Source organism: Gopherus evgoodei, chromosome 1 (assembly GCF_007399415.2).
Source record: "Gopherus evgoodei ecotype Sinaloan lineage chromosome 1, rGopEvg1_v1.p, whole genome shotgun sequence".
Lineage (NCBI taxonomy): Eukaryota > Metazoa > Chordata > Testudines > Testudinidae > Gopherus > Gopherus evgoodei.
This window is the reverse complement of record NC_044322.1, coordinates 200108006-200130001: the sequence shown is the minus strand read 5'-3', so window position 1 is coordinate 200130001 and position 21996 is coordinate 200108006.

Genomic DNA, 21996 nt, shown 5'->3' with positions numbered 1-21996 from the left:
ACAGCAACAACGTAGGCCGTTTTCCCAGTTCCGCCAGCGGCAGGACCTTTACAGGCGCCGCGGCAGGAACGGCAGGCGCAGGCAGTCTGGGAGCCAAGGGGGGCAGAACCAAGGCTCCTCAAAACCCCCGCCTGGTCCTAAGCCTTCATTTTGAAGGTGCGCCCGAGGGCGCGGTAACAGTTTCCCCTATGGATCCTTCCCCCCCATTTTCCAACCGCCTTTCGTTTTTCCTCCCGGCGTGGTCCCAAATAACATCGGACTGCTGGGTCTTAAGCATGGTGCAGACGGGATACCGCCTGCAGTTTGTTTCGTTTCCTCCTTCCCGCCCTCCTTCCTCGTCCCTCTTCAGGGACCCCTCTCACGAGCAATTCCTTCGGCAGGAGGTGCAGACGCTCCTCAGCAAAGGAGCTATAGAGGCGGTTCCGGAAAACGAGAAAGGCAAGGGGTTTTATTCCCGCTACTTTCTGATCCCCAAGGCCAAGGGGGGCCTCAGGCCTATCCTCGACCTGCGAGAACTCAACAAATACCTCGTGAAGTTGAAGTTCCGCATGGTATCCCTGGGGACCATTATTCCATCCCTGGATCCGGGAGACTGGTACGCCGCCCTCGACATGCAGGACGCGTATTTCCACATTGCCATTTGGCCGCGCCACAGACGCTTTCTCCGCTTCGTTGTGGGGGCTCTTCATTATCAATTTGCAGTCCTCCCATTCGGCCTGTCCACGGCCCTGAGGGTGTTTACAAAATGCATGGCAGTTGTCGTGGCGCATCTTCGGCGCAACCGTGTCCACGTGTTCCCTTATCTGGACGACTGGTTGATTCGGGGCACGTCGGAACAGCAGGTCAACAGCCATGTCCGCATGATCACCGCCATATTTGCAAGTCTGGGCCTCTTGATAAACACAGACAAGTCCACTCTGAGGCCCACGCAGAAGGTGGAATTTATCGGGGCCGTCCTGGATGCCACTGTGGGCAGGGCCTCGCTGCCTCTGCAACGGTTCCAGACCATGGCGGCGATCGTTCAATGTTTGCGGTCAGCCCCATTGACGTCAGTGAGGACATGTCTAACCCTGTTAGGCCACATGGCGGCGTGCACTTTTGTGACCGACTACGCTCGGCTCCACATGAGGCCTCTCCAGCTGTGGCTTATCAGTCATTACAGGCCGGCAAGGCAACCTTTAGACATGTTAGTCACAATCCCCCAGAAGGTCTTAGATTCTCTCGGCTGGTGGTTAGACCAGTCCGTATTATGTGCGGGTCTTCCCTTTCACCCCTCTCAGCCCTCGGTATCCCTGACAATGGATGCCTCAGATCTCGGCTGGGGGGCCCACCTAGGGACCCTGCGGACACAGGGCCTGTGGTGTCAGGAGGAGGTGGGGCTCCACATCAACATGCGGGAGTTGAGAGCGGTCCGCCTTGCTTGTCAGGCGTTTTGTCATCAGCTTCAGGGTCGTTGTGTCGCCGTGTTCACGGACAACACGACGACCATGTACTATATCAACAAGCAGGGAGGCACCAGGTCCTCCTCCCTGTGCCGCGAGGCAATACGACTCTGGGACTTTTGCGTAGCCCACTCCATTCACCTCAGGGCTTCCTTCCTCCCTGGAGTACGGAACACTCTGGCAGATCGATTGAGCAGATCCTTCCTGTCACACGAGTGGTCCCTTCGCCCGGACGTCGCTCTCTCCATTTTCCGGAGGTGGGGTTATCCCCGGGTGGACCTCTTCGCGTCCAAAGGGAACAGGAAGTGCCAAGCGTTCTGCTCCTTTCAGGGCAGGGAGCCGGGGTCGATAGCGGATGCCTTCCTCATCCAGTGGTCGACCCACCTGTACTATGCATTTCCCCCGTTCCCTCTGGTCCACAAGGTCCTCCTGAAGGTGCGCAGGGACAGGGCTCTCGTGATCATGGTGGCCCCGGCATGGCCCAGGCAGCACTGGTACACCATGCTGCTGGACTTGGCCATAGCCGACCCAGTTCCCCTGCCCCTTCATCCGGACCTGATTACCCAGGACCACGGGACCCTCTGTCACCCAGACCTGCAGTCGCTGCACCTAGCGGCGTGGCTCCTGCGTGGCTGACTGGTTCCGAGCTGCGCTGCTCCACGCCTGTGAGAGAGGTGCTCTTGAGCAGCAGGAAACCGTCCACAAGAGCCACATATTCGGCGAAATGGAAGCTCTTCTCCTGTTGGTGCGTAGAGAGAAATCTCCGCCCTATGGAAGTTTCGATAACCGAAATCTTAGACTACGTTTGGTCCCTCAAAGGGCAAGGTCTGGCCTTATCGTCGTTGCGAGTCCACCTAGCAGCTATCTCCACCTTTCACCCGGGTGCGGACGGTCGCTCCGTTTTTTCTCACCCGACGGTGTCGAGATTCCTGAAAGGGCTGGAACGTTTATTCCCTAATGTCCGTCCCCCTGCTCCAACCTGGGATCTTAACCTGGTGTTGTCCCGGCTCATGGGGCCCCCCTTTGAGCCGTTAGCTACTTGCTCCCTGCTCTACCTCTCTTGGAAAACTGCCTTTCTAGTGGCTATCACCTCAGCTAGACGGGTGTCGGAGCTCCGAGCTCTTGTGGTAGACCCCCCATATACGGTCTTCCACAAGGACAAGGTGCAGCTGAGACCACACCCTGCTTTTCTGCCCAAGGTGGTCTCAGCCTTCCACGTCAACCAAGAGATTTTCCTTCCGGTTTTTTTCCCAAAACCTCACTCCTCAGGCAGGGAGCAGCAGCTCCACTCGCTGGATGTTCGTAGGGCTCTCGCGTTCTACATAGAGAGGACTAAGCCCTTCCGAAAATCCCCCCAGCTTTTCGTGGCGGTAGCGGACCGTATGAAAGGGCTTCCTATCTCCTCCCAGAGGGTATCCTCTTGGGTTACGTCCTGTATCAGGACCTGTTATGACTTGGCCCATGTCCCTACGGGCCGTGTTACTGCGCATTCTACCAGGGCGCAGGCGTCGTCGCTAGCTTTCCTCGCCCGTGTGCCCATCCAGGAAATCTGTCGGGCAGCGACCTGGTCATCGGTCCACACCTTTGCTTCTCACTACGCCCTGGTCCAGCAGTCGAGGGAGGATGCGGCCTTCGGAACTGCAGTGCTCCGTGCCGCGACTTCTCACTCCGACCCCACCGCCTAGGTATGGCTTGGGAGTCACCTACCTGGAATGGATGTGAGCAATCACTCGAAGAAGAAAAGACGGTTACTCACCTTTGTAACTGTTGTTCTTCGAGATGTGTTGCTCACATCCATTCCACACCCGCCCTCCTTCCCCACTGTCGGAGTAGCCGGCAAGAAGGAACTGAGGAGCGGGCGGGCCGGCAGGGGTATATATAGAGCGCCATGGCGGCGCCACTCTAGGGGGCGACCTGCCGGCCCACTGGAGTTGCTAGGGTAAAAAAGTTTCCGACGAACGTGCACGCGCGGCGCGCACACCTACCTGGAATGGATGTGAGCAACACATCTCGAAGAACAACAGTTACAAAGGTGAGTAACCGTCTTTTACTAACCTTCAAGATTTGGAAGACTGCAGTCCATCCATGGAAAAGGTAGATAGGGTCTAGAGGAATGGCAACTGGAAAATATTGACATGTCTGGAGTCCCAGGAGGGCTCAGTTATCAGCCGAAAGTGCAACTGAGCTCTATCGAGAGGACAGAATGTGTGTCTCTGATTTAGGGGCTGATTTGTTCCTGGATGATCTTGGTATTGGGTTGGCCAAATTTCTAGGTAGCCTGTGTGGGGTGGCGGGGGAGGCAGCCAAGAAGATGCTGGCGCCTCCTTGCGGCAGTGCTCAGTGCAGAAACTCACTGATTAAGGCTCCAGATCCAAAAAGGTAACATAGTGGGCATCCTGAGGGCATCTCTTTACAAGATGGGGACATCTAACCCCCAGCACAAATGCAAACCAGGGGCAAGGGAACTAACCTGGGGGGACCTCCCTGAAAGTGCAGTTGGCAGTGGTGCTGGTTGGGGTTCGAAGTCCCATCTTGCCTCAACCCCCAAAAGGGGGAGTGATGCTAGTGAGCAATTGGAGGCACCCAAGAGACCCTGCTAGTGTGATGATTGGCTCTCACTGCAATGGGAACACCCAAGAATCAGCAAAGGATCCATGGAGTGTGAATGATTGTGCTAGGCTGTTACCTGACAGGAAACTTGGATACAATTTGACTAATTAAGTTGTGGCCTGATTAAACCCATAACATGTGAGCTTACTGCCTTCTCCCACCCAGTGAGCACACCTAACACTCTTGCTTCAGGGCATATGCCAACCACTGGCAGCAAAGTCACCTACGGTAATGTTACCTATTGGTTTATTTATGTCGCTTCCTCTGAACCATCAGATGATGGGCACTTTCAGAGTCAGGATATCATACTAGGGCCACCGCTGGTCTGAGCCACTATGGTAACTCTTACCTCCTCATCACAGGTATTTTCTGAATATCTTGAACAAGTACATGTTAGTCCATGGTTACTTGTGAATCAATGGGTTTAAACCTCTGTGTAAAATCCTGGCCTCACTGAAGTCAGTGGAGGTTTTGCCATTGATTTCAATGGGTCCCGGATTTCACCCATGTCTATAATTAGTTGCTATTCATCTCTTCTGTTGTATGATTGGCATCCTTGGTCATCATATGATAGCATTTGTTTCCTTTTCGGAAGACTGAAATTTCTTTTTAAAATAAGAAAATAGTGACTGATGAATGGTGAATAACAAATGCATTTCTGGTACAGTTTTACAGGGGAATCATTTGTGCTAAAATGTTGGCAATTTTTAGGATTCACAAACATGACAAATAAGCTGGCGCCAATCTGAAACCTCCCTAAAATCAAAGTTTGACCTCCATGAATAATAGCAGAGAGAACTTGGCACCACTTTTGTGTGACTATATTAATAAATGACTTTTTGTACTATTTGACTAGTTCTAATTTGGAGTTTTCTTTCACCTTTCAAGACAGCAAGTCACTTTCCCTTCTTAAATCTAGCCTTAAGCTCTCCTTTTCCCTTGATTTTTATAATCAGCTCTCAAAAGAATTTTTTTGATACTGAGGCTGGAATATGATATATTAAAATACACTCTAGAGTGCTGTGTTTTAATATTCATTGTTATAGAAACTTTAGTTTTAAGTGCAGACCCGAGGATGTTGCTCATAAAGGTGCCATGTTGCCATTCCTAAAAACCAAATGATCTCATTTCACCCATGGAACCAATGCAACCCATGCAGTGGCAGTGAAAGCTTCTTCACCCTGCCCACCAATGTACCTCAGGTGTGACACAAGGTGCTACCTCTTGAAATAAAATGCTAATCCACTTTCCATGGAAGTGAATCTGATCTAAAGTCCATTGAAGTCAATGATAGCCCATTGAAGGCCAATGATACCTTGATCTGCCTACTCTGAAAACTGCCAGCAAAAGTGCCAGATAGTTACAGTTCTACATTGTGGTTACACGCGCTAATCCTGTGCAAAATGTATGTGATTAATGGCCTTTGACAGCAGCTTTTTTGTGGCTTTTTATTTTGCTTTTTCATTTCCCCTCTTCTCCCAAATCCCACTTCCTTCACTGTTTCAGTGAAATGGCTATTTTTCACAATGAAAAATTGTTGAAAGGGAAATTGCAGCATTTTGTTGATGCAAAGTCCATCTTTGCTCAAAAACAAGGTTTATTGCTAGTTGAAAACTTCCCTTTGCTGCTAGAAAATAGGATTTTAAAAAAATATATGTATAAAACATTTTCAGGAAAAGATAGGCCCATTTGTTCATTTCGAATGAAATGTGAAAAACCTTGAATTTCAGGCTGGCTTTTGTTATGAGTATTTCATACATTTCCATTTGTGTCAACCATCCACTGGGAACTGGGCTGAGACAACAAATTCATTTCACATAGGCCAATGGCAAGCTATTAGCCCTTTGGAGTGACTGCATTGGTCATTGGAGCACCATCACTAATGAACAATCAACCAATTGTCTCCACCCCAATGATTGTGTTTCAGTGCTTGAATCTCTGTAAAGTTCTTTCTTGTCCACTCTTTTATGTTATTAATCCATCTCGTCTTCTGTCTACCTCTTCTTCTCTTCTCCTGTACTGTCCCCTTGGAGGATGATCTTGAATAGGCCAGATGATCTTGTTACATGGCCATACCACTTCAGCTTGCTCTTCTTCACAGTCATCAGGAGGTCTTCATATGACCCAGAGCATTGGGTGATGATGTTGTGGACCTCTTCATTATTGATGTGGTCAAAGTAGGAGATGCTCAGGATTTTACAGAAGAATCTCATCTCTACTACCTGTATTTCCCATTCAAGTTCTGCTGTAAGGGTCCATGTCTTGCATGCATACAGAAAAATGAAGATGACCAATGCATACAGCAGTTTCATTTTGGATTCCAGGAAGATGTTCTTATTCCTCCAAATTGGCTTTAGCTTTGCCACTGCTGCTGTTGTTTGCACAGTTCTTGCCAGAATTTCTGCCTTTGATCCTTCATCAGTAGTGATTACCCCCAAGTACTTGAACTGTTTCACTGTCTCCAGCTCTTGTCCACTGACAGTGATAGGTGAGCTGATTCTGTCACGTCTGTTTGTCATCGGCTTGGTTTTCTCTGCACTGATTTCCATGCCGTATTTTGCGGAGGTTTCATCTAATCATTTCACAAGGTTAGCGAGTTCATCTTTGCTGCCTGCCAGGCCGTCAATGTCATCAGCGAACTGAAGATTTGAGATTGTTTGCCCCAAAATGCTGACTGTGCATATGTGAACTTCTAGGGTCTCAGTCATTATGCCCTCCAAGTAGATGTTGAGCAATGTGGGTGAAAGAAGGCAGCCTTGCTGGACTCCAACAGTGGGGCAAAACCACTCTCCTATTGTGCCCTTGATGAGAACTGTATGCTGGCCTTGGCATACAGTTGTTTAATGGCAAGAATAAATTTATGACCAACATTGTGCTCCTTCATGGTTGCCCAGAGAGCTTCTTGCCATTCTCTGTCAAACGCCTTCTTGAAGTCAAAAAGACGTGGTAGATGTCATGCTGGTGTTGTAAGTACTTCTCACATAGAACATGAAGGTTGAAAATCTGTTCTGTGGTACTTCTTCCAGCACAAAAGCAAGTCTGTTCTTCAGCGATGATATTCTCTGCTTGTGGCTTCAGTCTGTTCAATATGACTTTCAATATCACTTTGCTGGAATGGCTGATTAAGCTTATGGTCTGGTAATTTTGACACAATTGCAGGTTGCCTTTCTTTGGCAGAGTGATGTTTAGTGACTGAGTCCATGTGGAGGGCCACTCATGAGTCTGCCAAATCTTGTTGCAGATCTTGGTGAGTACATCTACTACTATTTTTCCTCCGAATTTCATCTATTCAGTTGGGATGTTGTCAATACCTGTAGCCTTTCCTTTCTTGAGTCATTTCACAGCTGTCTCTACTTCTTTGTGCAGTATTGGAAAGTCATCCTCCGCTGTTGAATCTGGTCTGTCTAGGACACTAGGATCTCCCTTTGTCTGGTGGTTGTATAGATCAGAGCAGTAGTTTGTCCACCTATTGATGATGTCCATTTCTTTTGTAAGACAGTTCCCTACTATGTCTTGAATTGTGTTATCTTTGGTCCATATTTCCTTTGTCAGATCTTTTACAACCTGGAAAACTCATTTGCTATTTTTATTATTAATACACTTCTCAATTTTAGAGCATTGTTTTTCAATCCATATCTCTTGGCCACCATCATTCCTTTCTTGATCTTTTTGCCAATTGCTCTGTATTTATCATCCGTACTTGTCTCTACTGAGTTCTCTTCTAATGTCACACATTTGCAGTACTTCATTTGTGACCCATGGTTTTATCATCTTATAGTATTTCCCAAGGATGTCCATTGCTGTCTCATTCATTACAGCATTGAAATTGTTGGTCATTGTTTCTACATCTTCCTCTAGAGCAAGCAGTGAGGCAAATTTTCTGCTGATCATTGCTTGGAATGACTCTGCAATTTTTCAGTCTTGGAGTCTTTCTAAATCAAACTTGGTTCTGGTGAACTTTGGCCTGATGATTGTCCTTAGCCACAGCCAAAAGTTTAAGATCACAAGGTCATGATCACTTTCAATATCCGCACCAGGGAAGCTCCTTGTTTTAGATCTGTTATTCCCAGAACAAAATCGGGTTTGCATCACGATGTAGTCTATCTGACTGTGATGCTGATCATCAGGTTCATGCCATGTTGATTGTCTAGATGCAATATGTGCTCTTAATGATTTGCAAGAACCAGATTGGTATAGGTGACAAACTCCAAAAGTCTCAATCCTCTCTCATTACTGCATTACAGAAAGGGCCACAATAATCTCACCAATCTGCCTGTGTGTCAGTACCCACTTTAGCATTCCCATCTTCCTGTACAATCACAATATCTTTCTTGTGTACCTTATCAATGGTGTTTTCAAGCTGATTGTAAAAATCTTCAATTTGCTCATCCTCATAATCTGTTGTGGGGGCATAGACTAGTACCACTGTGATATTAAACGGTACTGCCTTTAGACAGAGAGAAATAAGCCTGCTGGATATTGGGTGTCATCCTAATACTGAATTCTTGATATCTTTATGCACAAGAAATCCTACGCTGTTGACATGTTTGTCCTTTCTACTGTATTAGAGTACATGCCCTTCTTCTGTTAGTGCCTCTCCAAAGTTCTTCCATCTGACCTCAGAGATTCCTAGGAGGTGCCAGGTGTATTGTTCCATTTTGTACATGAGTTCTTTCAACCTCCCTATTTGTCTCAATGTCCTTACATTCCACGTGGCTATGGTGATGTTATCCCTGCCACGGATCCTCTTTGTTGGGGTTCCACCAGGAGTATACTTGTTGTGTCTGCCCTGGTGGAAGATGTATGGCACGGTCATTATTAACCCGGGCTGTGACCAATCTGGTATGGATGTGATTGACTTGCTCATCATATGGTGTGTCTTGGGCAAATTTCTAACCTGGCAGAGCCCATTCCACTCCAAGCAGCCCCCTTTTATTCACTTCTTATGACATGCAGGAGGAGCAGGGGAATATTCTTGACAACTTTTTCTTCCAGAGATTAGTTTGGCTAAAAACTGTGAATTCTCTTTGAAGGTATCAGTGACCCCTTTGGTTTTCTATGAACATTCCTGCAAATAAGTGAATTATGGTTCATAAGTATGTCCATAGATTGAGGGAGTGTCACAAATAATTGTGTGAATGTACTTTTGCATGAGTATTCATATTATGAGTGCTTTCATAGCTGTCTTGAAAGCTATTTGTAGATTTGGAAGTCAATCATTGAGTAGAAATTAAACTGTAGATGGAACTCAGCCCCCATACAGAGTGTCGACCACTTAGTCCTTCAGTATAGGACTTGGATGAGATTCAAGAAGTGCATAGCCCTTACCCAGGGATAAGCTCACCCCATGTAACTTAGATGACCAGTCCCTTATGGAAAAGGCCAATTCAATATAATAGGGCTAAAACCAATAGAGTTTAATCGAAATTACTCTTCAAGCCTATACAATTTAATAGAAGATGATACTGTTGGCCCTGATGGCCAGAGTGGTTTGCCACTGTTCAGGGCCTTACAGGGTTGTTTCTGTTAAGAGGAGAAATTGATGATACAAGTCAGGTATTTCTTTAGTACATTTTACAATGAATGAGTCAAGTCCTGTTCCCTGAACACAGAAGCAACAAACAGCAGCAGGCAGTTTCCCTGCTGAGACATCCCCAAGTCTCTCTCTCCACTGAATTCTATGACCAAGAAACTTTCAGCTTCCTGTGAGGATCAGATGGACAATTCTTGACAACTTCTTCCCCAGGCTTTCTGCCTCCAACTCCACAGGTTACAAACAAATATGCTTGTCCTCTTTGCACTTGCAACCAGAAAAATCCTTCAGTCCACACATCTTAGCTCCGACTTGCTATGCAGCCTAGTCCTTGTCAGTAGCCTCTATTGTTAATGACATGAAGGGACTTTCCTTGCTCAGAATTCCCCAAGCCTGCCTCTCCCCATAATATCGGTGCCCAAGAAGTTTTGTCTTTCTGCTTCTGCTCGGAGTCATGGTCACCATGGCGTCTCCTACTTTCTGCTGACTTTCTCCTGGATTTTTTGTCTCTAACCCCAGACTGTGAACCTAAACTCCTAGCCCCTTCCCCTGCAATCAGGGAGCCCTTATTAATCTATCTTGGTTAGTGTTTGCTTAGGCCTTGACATACAGCTCATTGCATTGGCCAGTAGCCTTTTTTTGTTTCCAGCTATCCCACTATACGAAGGGACTTGATCGCTCCTACTAATTAGCCTGACAAGAGGATGGTCAGCAAATCCATAGGCTTTAGCCAGGTCTGTGATTGTCTTTGGATCAAATTGTTTCTTAAGGGCAGCTGTGAATGACTTCCAACATAATAATATTGTTTTCCTAGGGTGTTTTGATAACAGAGATATATTTTTCCATTTAATTCTATAGGATGCTCCAGAAAAGTCTATAGAAAATGTCTGATTGCATTCTGTAATGCTTTTCCATGTGAATTCAAATAGCAAATTATGAACAGCAAATAGTTCACAAGCATTCTATAGGCTGAAATAATGCCTAAATCATTAGTTGCATAATTATGAATAATGATTCATGGGCAATTCACAGACAAGAAAAGGGGCAACATTTGCTGTAGATAGTTCTCCCAATTTTAGTCATTTCTGGCCTGGATAGGCTTTAAATTAGTGACCTAGCAGGGTAGTTAGTCTATAATCCATTACAAATCTCCGGAGCCATCCTGTCCTCCTCCTCATAAAAAATTCTTAGTTTACCATGCATATTTCCTGATTGGTTGTGCTGCTGCAAGGATTTGCTGAAAGTTGATAATGGCATTTAAGTTTATTTTAAATAGATCTACTTCTTCATCCCTTAAAGGCACCAAAGCATTATTTATTTTTATGTAATATAATTTTTATGGTGTCGCTTAATCTTTATTAGTGTTTGTAACTTCACTGCAGACAATTCTGTGCACATAATTAGCTTGTGCTGCCTGCCGTTTCTTATTCCAACTGATGATTAGAAATTGTACCGATTTCAAAAATGTTTTCAGCTCAAGTTAAAATTCTCACTCACCAACTAATATGTGACTGGATAACTTTTTAATGCTTCCAATAGATGCCTTTGAGCAAACTAAAAGTATTAATAAATAGGATAGATAAAGAAAACAATCAACCCCCCACTGAGATGGCAACGAAAAAGCAATCAAAACATTTGCCAGTGCTCTGAAATATGAGACATGCAGTACAAAGTCACGGTACAGTAAAACTGTGAAGCAATCAGATCAACTCAATTGCTTCATAAGACTTCTTTTGTAATCTGTGCATTTATATAAAGACCAAATATTCTCCAAAGATATGAAACTCTTGGTCTGTGATGAGACATGAAGTGGAATAGTGAGGCCAGAATAGATGGCCTCTCCTCTGTAGACAGTATGGGAGTGGGGCCTAGGATAGAGAGAGGCACCCTTATACCTCAGCTGCTCCACCTGGAGATGGAGAGTGGAAACCCCAGTGGAAAAAAAAGGAATGAAGGAGTTGAAAAGCACCCTCATGAACTTGTGCTGGTAGATGTGGAATCTACGCTTGCTGCTGAACTCTGTTTCAGGTCATCTTGTTTCTGTTTTGAAAAGCATCTGAAAAAATATTTTTCATTATAATAGGAGATATACTTATCTCCTAGAACTGGAAGGGACCTTGAAAGGTCATTGAGTCCAGGCCCCTGCCTTCATTGGCAGGACCAAGTACTGATTTTTGCCGCAGATCCCTAAGTGGCCCTCTTAAGGATTGAACTCACAACTCTGGGTTTAACAGGTCCATGCTCAAACCACTGACCTATCCCTCCCCCCAAATATTTACAAATATGTGTTAAGATTAACCTCACATGTATCATCTCTCTCCCATTTCTTTTCCCCTTATTTTGTATTGGTCCCTCTTGTTTGCTTTTATTGGATTGAATTTTAAGTGGACCATTTATAGGAGTTCAACTGTGGTATTTTAAATTGTTTTTGATATTTCCAGAACCATAAGAGAAAGAGAGAGAGGGGAGTGTGCTCCCTAACAAATAAAATAGCTGTTGTAGTTTTATTCATTCCTTCATGAGGTCAAAAATGGCTCATACAAAACTTGGCTGGATTTATTTCCAGGATTGAACCTCAAAGTGATGTTATTTATTTGTATAATATTAGTGCCTCGGAGCTAACTTTGCCCATTGTTATAGGTACTGTACAAATGCTTGGTCTCTCAAAGTGCTACAATTCTATTATTTTGTGATTAACAATCATATAGACAAGACAGACATGAAGTAGAGAATAGGAATGTAACATACAAACAATGATGATCTGCAAAGGTCATGTTAGTCCCAACAATTTTGGGGGATGGAGGTTTGATATATTTTGGGGTGGAGTGTGGCTAGGTGGAAATTAGCTAGATGAAAAGACAAAAGAAGGGAGATTGAACATTAAAGGGATGGTGCAAAGTGGAGAAGGCTGAGGAGAAGAGGAAGGGGAGGGAAGAGAGGAGCCTAGAGGACAGGTGCAATGAGGCTGAGTTCAAAAGGCTGTGATGGAACAGTGAGAGGGGATTGGAGAAAACAACCAGTGCAGGGAGAGGATGTTCACAGACAAAACGGTAGAAGGCATCCTGATGACATAATGACTATCTCACTGCTCCTGCTGGCTATTGTCTCTGGTTGCTGGGCTAAGTGATTTGGATGGCATTGAAGTTTAGCTTTAAAGCAACAAAGGTCTTGTGTGGAACTGTTTTGTACCCTGTCCTGCCTCCTTCCTTACTGCCTCATCCTGTGGGCTACCTACACAAGGAGTTATGCCTGTTTCAAAACTTTAGGATCAGTCCCTTTGTGAATCACAGTTATACATGCATCAGTTCTTTTTACCCAGCAATGCTGGGAGTGCTATCTGAGAATAATAATTTTCATTTTCCGGCATCCTGACCCCGTGAAAAACTTTTAACAACAGTGTGAATTCGGCAAAGCACCTCAGGGTGCTCTGACAGAAATGAAGGCCTGAGAAAATGAAGATGGCTGAGGTGTATTATAGCAGTGCTATTGTTCTCTGTGTTCTAGTGCAATTTTTTCTTTTATATGTCCTGTACACGTGTAGATTAGATTTAAATCCACATTAAACAGGCTACATTACACCTACACCTTTATAAAAAGGAGGATAGTGTCCCTTATTTGTTCACTCCCTTGGTTGAGTCTGTTTTCATGTCAAAACACAGGGGCCAACACAACCTTTTCTATTAATCTGGCAGAGCCTTTTAGCCCAAATGGTGGATAGTCCACTGGAAAGTTCATTGAGTTCATACATTTTTAACTTCATATTAATTTTTTTGGCCAATTCTTTGAAGACTTTCTTTAAACTAGTGTGACAAAATTTCATCATTCCTGTTGCGTAATATAGTCTGATATTTTAGAAATAAATGCAAATTATTTTTTTCTAGTCCTCCTGCATGCAAAAAGCAACCTTCATATTGCAACATGATGCACAATTTTCTTGTTGAATCTGTCTTCTGCAATAGATAGTCTGAGCCAGTAATGTAAAGGAGAGAGTCTCCACAAACTTCCCCAATTCATCCCTAAGAGGCTGCTTGCTTAAAAGACATGACTAAGGCCCTGCTTGAATTGCAGGATGATTGTCATAAAATTGCAGCTGAGTTGCAGACAAGTTATGGAAAATTGTGGAAAAGTACTAATGGACCCTATTATTTGCAGTAACAAAGTCTATTATTACTTTACCTGATTTCCATTGTCAACCACCCAGGGCTGTTAAAATTGCAGTGGAAGCCTAATATCACAGAATCCACAATTTTCACAATATCGCAAGTTAAGTAGGGCCTTATGTATGGTGATTTAAATGCTTGCATGGTTGACCATTTCATTTCTGATTGTTATGTCAGAAGTAGTAATCTAAGGTAAAATTCTCTTCACTTCACCGCATATGGCCCGAATAAGTGTGAAGTGTTGGGAGACAAATTTCACCCCCAACTCAGAGGAAGGGTATTGAGGTGCTGTGTAGCTTTCTTTGCAGCTGCTACTCCAGTCTATGGGTTGTCATAGCAGATGCAGCCCCCAACTTGCTGGGTGTGTGTGGCAGAATTGGGATCACTTAATATGTATATGTGGAACCTAACCCAGGACCATTTTTGTGCTGTCCTCATATTGATCTTCTGCTTCCACCCACATATGGAAAGCCTTTCCATTGAGTGGATGGAATGCACAGACATCTCTGTGTGGCAGCTCAGCAGGTCACCTATAGGCTTTACACTTACAAGGGGGCTAGTGGTGGCCCTCTGCACTAGTTATCGATTTTATTAGATATACCTATTGTTTCCTAAGAGAGTATTTATTTGTGTGGAAGTTCTCTAGCAAAAGAGACGTATGTTTTGCATGGGCAAATAATCAAATATCCCATACAATATTCTTTCAGTTTTTCAGATAACTGTCAACATTCTGCCTTCTCCTTAATAAGGAAAGAACACACGTGGTGCTTATAACAGTATTGACTAATGAGTGTTAGATTAGTGCAGTGTGTCTGGTGAGGTTTGGTGGGTTTTCCATCCAGGCAAGTAACAAGCAATAGCACATGTAGTTAAGCCAACCTCTTCACATCTAATATTGATGTTGGGTATTTGTGGAAAATTAAGTAGAATGAAGAATGAAAGAAACATGCTTACCACTGCCTCTCCACCACCACCTGCAGAAATTCTGAATAGTAAGCAGGAAGAGGCCTTTGCATAAAGAAAACCCTCTCTGCTTTCTTTCAGCTTTACCTGGTTTCCACTGTCAGTTTGGTGATTTCCCCTACCCTAAGACTTTGGCAATTGGCAACGATGTGATTACTTGGATAGCTCTCCCATGGCAACATTAGTACCACTTGCTCCCAGAACAAAAACCAAATGTCTTTGAGGTTCAAAGAGCTTTCATGGAGGTACTAAAAATCTCACAAGTCAGCCAGTTTCTGTACGAGATTCAGAACAGTTTTGCAAACCCCACTGGTTCAGATATTTGCACAGCATCTGATAAGAACATATGCTAATCCTGAACTCTAACACTTTTGAAAGAACTCTTGTCACCACATTTGATAGCACCTGTCTGTATGTCTTTATTGTATTTTAGGCCCTAATCATTAGAATAGCTATGCATTGATGTTGACGAATGGAAATAAGTTAGAAAAGTTAAGGGAAAGAAAGACACAGAATGCAAAGCATTTCTTGGTGCCAACGTGATCATTTTTATGCTGTTTGAGTCTTGGAAGCTTTGAAGGTATGACAGGAATGCACTGCTCGTAGACACTCAGTACAAAGACAAAGCCATGTTAGAAAAGATGAAAATGGGACAAATTTAGCTACAAAGGAATGCGTCTAAGATATAAACAGGGAATTTTCCATTTGAGTGAGTGACTAGTCAAAAGGGCATCACCCCAGCCTAGCCACAATGGCATACCTCCTCAATGTTGCAAAAGAAGAAAAATATTTAATGCTTATTTCTGCTGTCAGAGAAACATCTCTGATTAGTTAGGGTAAGGTCAAAGATAAGAGAATGCAAGACAGATATTCTCTCTCTTAGGTAGAGTCAAGTTGAGTGAAAGGAGAAAATCAACCCAGATGCCTGCAGCAGTCATGGGTCAGAGCATGTAATCACTTTCTCAAAGCTTAGGCAAACCACAGTTATAAACAAATGTACCTTCAAATTTTTTCTATGGCTGTAATGTCTCCAGAAGCCCTAGCTGGAAAGTTGGTTGTCTTGATGCATGGTCTGTTGAATGAGACTCGTGGTTCTTGGCAATGTGATGCAATTACTCTTTCTCACAGATATGATCATAGTGAATGGAAATTCGCTCAGGGGCTTCCAAAGCTAAACTTGTTGGGGGAGGGAAGGTTACTTGCCAAATACAAGAACCAGCCCTGGAGATTAGTGAGCACGGAGGAACCACACAAACAAGAGAATGATGGCAATTTGTATGACACTTTCATGAGAAAACCTGATTCTAAACCAAATTTGAATTTTATTTCAACCCCAGAATTCCTGCAGATTAAGCAAGGTTCACAAAACTTTCAGAAAACATGGGTTGTGTGTTGAAATTCTAGCCTACAGGGACCAAATTTCAAGCAAACCTGAGTTGTTATATTTGAAATAGAGTTTATGCAAGACTCACCGGGTAGGTCTACACTGTATTTAAACACCCATGTCTGACCCATGGCAGCTGACTCAGGCTCGCGGGGCTCAGGCTACGGGGTTGTAAATTGTGGTGTAGACGTTTGGGCTTGGTCTGCTGCCCACGCTCCAACTCCCTCCCGCCTCATGGCAGCCCAGAGCCCAGGCTCCAGCCCAAGCCTTGGCATCTATACTGCAGTTTTTTAGCCCCACAACTTGAGCCCAAGTCAGCTGACACAGACCAGTTTTGGGTGGTTAATTGCAGTGTAGACTTACCCAATGATTTCACATGGCTTTGACCATAAATCAGGCTAAATTTGAGTATTAAATTTAAGCAGACTTCCACTTTGAGGGGGATGTGAATGCATGTATATTGAAAGCAGGAAAGGATTTTCAAGATACCCCCCCCTTGCCTTCTCCCAGCCTATGAAAGGGAATTGTTGACTTTGCCACAGTTCGGGTAATGGTAATCATGGCAACTGGGAATAATTCAACTCTTAACATCATCCAAAATGGAGCTTTGCATGAAAATCTCTGTTGTAAATAATTTGCTGTATGTTGAAGGAGACATATAGTGTGTACCCACTACACTAATATGTATACATACTGTATATACATCTGCATTGTACATATATGTATATTTCTAAGGCCAGCTTTAAGCACAAGAAAGAAAAGTGACTATTTTTGAGGGACCTGGATTAATTTCAGCAACATATAGGTTGATCTTCTCTGGCATCAGCGTAGAAGGAGAAGGCATATCAGGTATGACCAACAAATCCCTTCATTAAGGATACAGGAGAGAATAGCATAAAAGATCTGCACCAGTGGTGGGACAAGAGGAGGAGACCTCACACTTTTTGTGGGCCCTGTGGTATCCTTGACAACGTGCAGCTTGATCCCTTTACACAGGTCCCCACAGAGGATAATGTTATGACATGAAGCACAAAGACAAAGGCTGGGTAAATATTAACCACCCAAGAAGTGCAATAATAATCCCTTATGAATATAGTGAAGTGCCTCTGTGCTGTTATGAAATGGAAATCATGTCAATAGATAGAGGCAGAGCCATGTGTTTACTAGGTGCTGTCACTAAGGACACAAGAGCCAGATAATACGCTTCAGTTGCACCTGAACTTCTACAGCATATTCACAAGGAGTGTTTATAAAAGTAGTAATTAATGATGTGTTAAGCTAAATGATCAAATAAGGAATTCTTTGGGTAAGGAGCTTTAGTGCCCTGGGTGTGACTTCAAAATCCTACCAAAGAAGGCGCCAATCATTTGAGTAAGGAGGCATGTCTTCTGGGCTTCTAGCATATTTCAGCCATCTTACCCCCAACAGCACAAAACTGAAGACATCTTGACGTACACAGGCATTTCGCTGGGTGGAAAACTAGAGACAGATTACATCCACACAGTTGAAAAGGCTATACAGCCAATAGAACTTTGTAAATAGTGTTCCTTATGCAACAGGTATTCTTTGGCATATTTTGTTTCCTACCCAACATACTATGCTTATTGCACATATCTATAAATAATAAGTATATAAAAGATACGTTCACTGGTTTTTAAACAAAAAAAAAAGTGTTGGCTTTTCAATTCTGGCGCTCTTCATAGTCCTGCCTATGAGAAAGAATGTACTTGATAAGGCAACTTTTAGACTGGTTCAACTCTACTTGCTGCTGAGTTTTATGGAATGGTGAGAAATTGAATCGTTTGGAAGATTGTTCTTTACAAATAATAAAATCCTCAACAACTGGACTTTTGATTGCTTGGTCTGCTGAGTTTTGGATTTGTAAAAGAATTTTTTCTTTTGAGAGGATGGAAAGTTCAGATAAATTATTGCTTCAATACAAAAAGGATAGATTTCGATTTTTAAAAGCTCTTTTGAAGGCAGCAGTAAGTACTAGTCAGAACAATGATTTTACTGGCTAGCTCAGCAAGCATTCATGAATGATGCTGTTGATGGTTGGGACTAGTGTAATTTAGGGTTTCAAAATGATTTCCATTCTAAAGCCTCAACCTGGCATCAGGATGTGTTTGCACAGACTCCTGCACCTGTGGTTAGTCAAATTGACTTCAATCAGGTCCTAAATAGGTATGTAGGTAAAATACATGCTATCAGTGGGAATCTATATGGGCACAAGTGTCCATGTTGGTATGGCTACATGCAGGACTGAGGCCTGATTATATTAATATATACTTAACTAAAGCTGGGAAAATAGTGACAAAAATTCTGGGATCCATTTGTCAAACGCTAAAAAGATTTGGCATTTGAGCATGTTAATCCTTTTAATTTTTTTTTCTTTCCACAAATGCTCACATGAGTGAGGTTTTGTTTGCATGGCTCCTTAGGGGAAAGATAGCATTTTTGGATGTGTTCTCTTTTGTGCTGGAGCGCTCCTGTGGCCACAGTAAGGGAGATTTGGAGAGTGATTAGGGTGGTTTCTGCATTGAGTATGAGAGGAGGTAAAAACATAAAGTGAGAGATGTTCTTTAAAAATAAATTGATAAATTAAGCAACACGGTTTGATTGTGAGTGAGAGAGAAGAGGAGGTTAGCATATGTGTTTCAGGGGAAAGAAACTAGAGACCAGTAAATACAATACAGAAATAGGACAGTAATCTTGCAACTTCTGGCCAGATGCTTAAGCAATTGAGCAAAGTAAAAGAAGTAGGATATGTGGCTGTGCCCTTTGCAAATAGAACTGTGAATGCACATGTAAACACTACCTCTTTGGGTGAATGTCACAAGTTAAAATGAAACAAAGGCTGCTGTGAACAGCCACTAAGCCTTGCTTCCAACTGTTTGCCTTTCTCGTCTTGAGGGCTATCACTTGCGGCAGTGGTCCCCAACCTTTCTGTTGCAATTGCATATTCATGACATGTTCCCAGAAGAGTGTGGCGGGTGCCAGACGACCAGCTGCCGAGAACAGAAATACTTCTCGGCAGCATTTCTGCAGCTGCTTGTCCGGCGGCAGCACTCCTCAGTGGCGGGTTGTCTGGCGGAAGTGCTCCTTTCTCAGTAGGAGGGTGTACATAAATGCCCTGGCGGGTGCCCGTGACCACCACATTGGGGACCACTGACTTGGGGATTTGCACAAAGCTTTGTATAGAGGATAGTGCGGAGATGAAGTGCCCTTGGTGAAGCATGGCTGCTCCATTAGGATCGTATTGATTGAGCTCCCTGGTGTGCTGACCCCACAAAGTACCATGAGGTAGGGGGCCTAGCTCCACCTGTTCTCTGCTTTATTTTGGGCTATTTGCTTGCAGTGAGAAGAAAAAGATGAGCTGTCCTGGCTTGCAGGGACTGCAAAAGTGATTGGCATAAGGGGAAAAGAGGCTTCAGGCCCCTCTTGTGTGCACTTTCATGCAGGGACGGATCTCCATCTGGCTCTTAGGAAGGAATATTGAAATCTGGAGGTCCACATACTCAGCCAGAATATAACGTTGTCTTGTGCATAAGAAAAGAGGTTCACATTACCTAGTTTCACTAATCTCCTACTACCTCTCCTGGCTATGAAATTTCCAGCATTATGCCAGGTAAAGCAGGCATCTGTTCTTTTCAATCATCTTATAATTTTAGGTTTGGGTTGTCTTGTTTTTCATAAAAATTTCACTTGCCATGAGGAAATGGCGTTATCAATAATTGTAGCTACTCATCCAATTTAGCACACACTAATGCAAGAGGTGACTCTATCAGCCTTAGTGTCATGACAAATTGCAACAGAGCTCTGCAGGCACATTCCTTACATCGGAAAAGTGGTCAGGCTGGTTTTTAACATTAGTGGCAACAACTGAATAGACTAGGAGGGGATTAACTTGTGCAATGTATGACTTGGCAAGTTCAATGTTCAATATGAATGTTTCTCTTCTTTGTGTAATGCCTTTTATGTGTAAAATATTGGAAGCTTCTTTTGCAGTTGTGTTAAAAAAACCTTTAACTCAAGGTTTCTAAGAATACTAAAAATTAAATGATAATGCAGTTTGGTAAGGTGGATTACATGGCTATAATGACTCATTTTTTGGTCATTTGAGTCAATCCTCTGGGATTGTATCTCCTGAACCTGGTGAGGTGTATAGTAATATGAACATGGCTTGTATGGCGATATGTTTCATGTATTACATTTTGGGCACGATTTTCAGAGGTGCTGAACAGCCCCAGCTCCACTTGAAATAACTGGGAGCTACAGAGCACCCCAGAAAATAAGCATCTTAAAGTTGGATTTTCAACACAGTACTGACCTAATTCTGTTCCCAATGAAGTCAAGGTTAAAACCCCCATGACCTAAGCAGAAGTTTAGTTATCCTAACAATGCATGCTTTGGAAAATCTCACTCTCCTTGCTCTGCTGTTTTAAATAGTTATGTAGTGTCTTTACAGCAGTGCACTGTTAAAGATCTCCCATGTTCCATCCTAGTTCTGGGTGAAATAATTAGAGATCACCTAAACTGTCACATCTGGATCCTGATTTTGGACTCTGCATAGTTCTGTGGTTTTTGAATCAGGCTGTTGATCTGGTGCATTCTGTACATTCAGATCTGGATCCAGATTCAGATTTACAAACTCCTCCTAACCCTACTCCAAAATTCACATCTGGGAGGATTGGTTTGAATCCTTTGCTAGAAATGATCTCTACTCTAGATCTCTTATTTACCCTCACTCACAGGAGGATAGGTAAAGTTTTGAGATGAAAAGCAATTTATAAGCCCAAAGCATATAGCTATCTACATATTATGCATTGCATATAGCTATTTACCAACATAAATGTGAACAAGGACTTAATGTTGCAAAACTCCATGAAACATTTTAAGCTTACCCTTGTGTAATGGTGCCTCAGTCTCCTGGTCAGAGGGAGGCCACTCAGGTTCATCCTGCCGGGTCAGGGCCAGAGTCTGTCCAACCGGCAAGAGCCTCTCAATAAGGTAGCATGATTGACAGTCCCTACCAGGCTTTAGCCTGGGCTTAAGTAGCTCAAGTAGGCAGCCCTGAAACACAGTCTATCAGGGCTGGCTTTGGCCTGGGCGGAGCTCAGGCAGTCAGCAAACACACTCTCTAAAGGTGAGTGGTAAGGGAGCTCCTGTCTTGGGCTAGAGCCTCCTTGCACCGTATAGGGGGTCAGCCAGCCGGGGTGGAGTGGCAGGGGAACGCAGAATTGGATGTTCCTGCGTCGGTGGGGATCCAGCTACAACATTCTGACTGAGCCACGCTGGGCTCTGCAGCCAGCTGCTCTGTGGTTGCCCCTAGGCTACTTCCTGCCTCCCCGGGGTTTGGAACCTGCTGCCTCCAGGCATCTTCCGGCTCTTTGGGGTAAACTGCAGCAGGTACTTTGGGCCAGTTGTCGTCCACGTCTGGGGATCGGGAACAGCCAGGCGCAGGTTCTTTTTGGGGCCTCTGGAGAACCAGCTGAGCACCCTCCTCTGGAGCAGGCTCTCCCCCAGCTGAGCTGCAGGGCCAGCCTTTTATACGTCCGGCTCAACCTGGTCCTTCCAGTGAGGGGGGCGGATGATCTAGGCCCCACCCTCCAAAAGGCATGTAATGGTGCCTTGGTCTCCTGCTCGGACAGAGGCCATTCAGCCTCACCACACCTTGCCATTTACAGAGCTACCTCCTTATTTGTCCCACAGACCGCCCACTCCCCAAAATGTGACTTAAAAGCTTTTATTTATCTACAGAATTCCAATGTAATCATAGGCAATGCTCACACTAGTGAAAATTAAAAGGCTAAATAAACTGTCGCATCAGCTTAACTTTAACATAGAGTTGTTGGGTTTTTTACTTCTATCCTTTCAGTATATTGAACTTGACACAGGAAAATC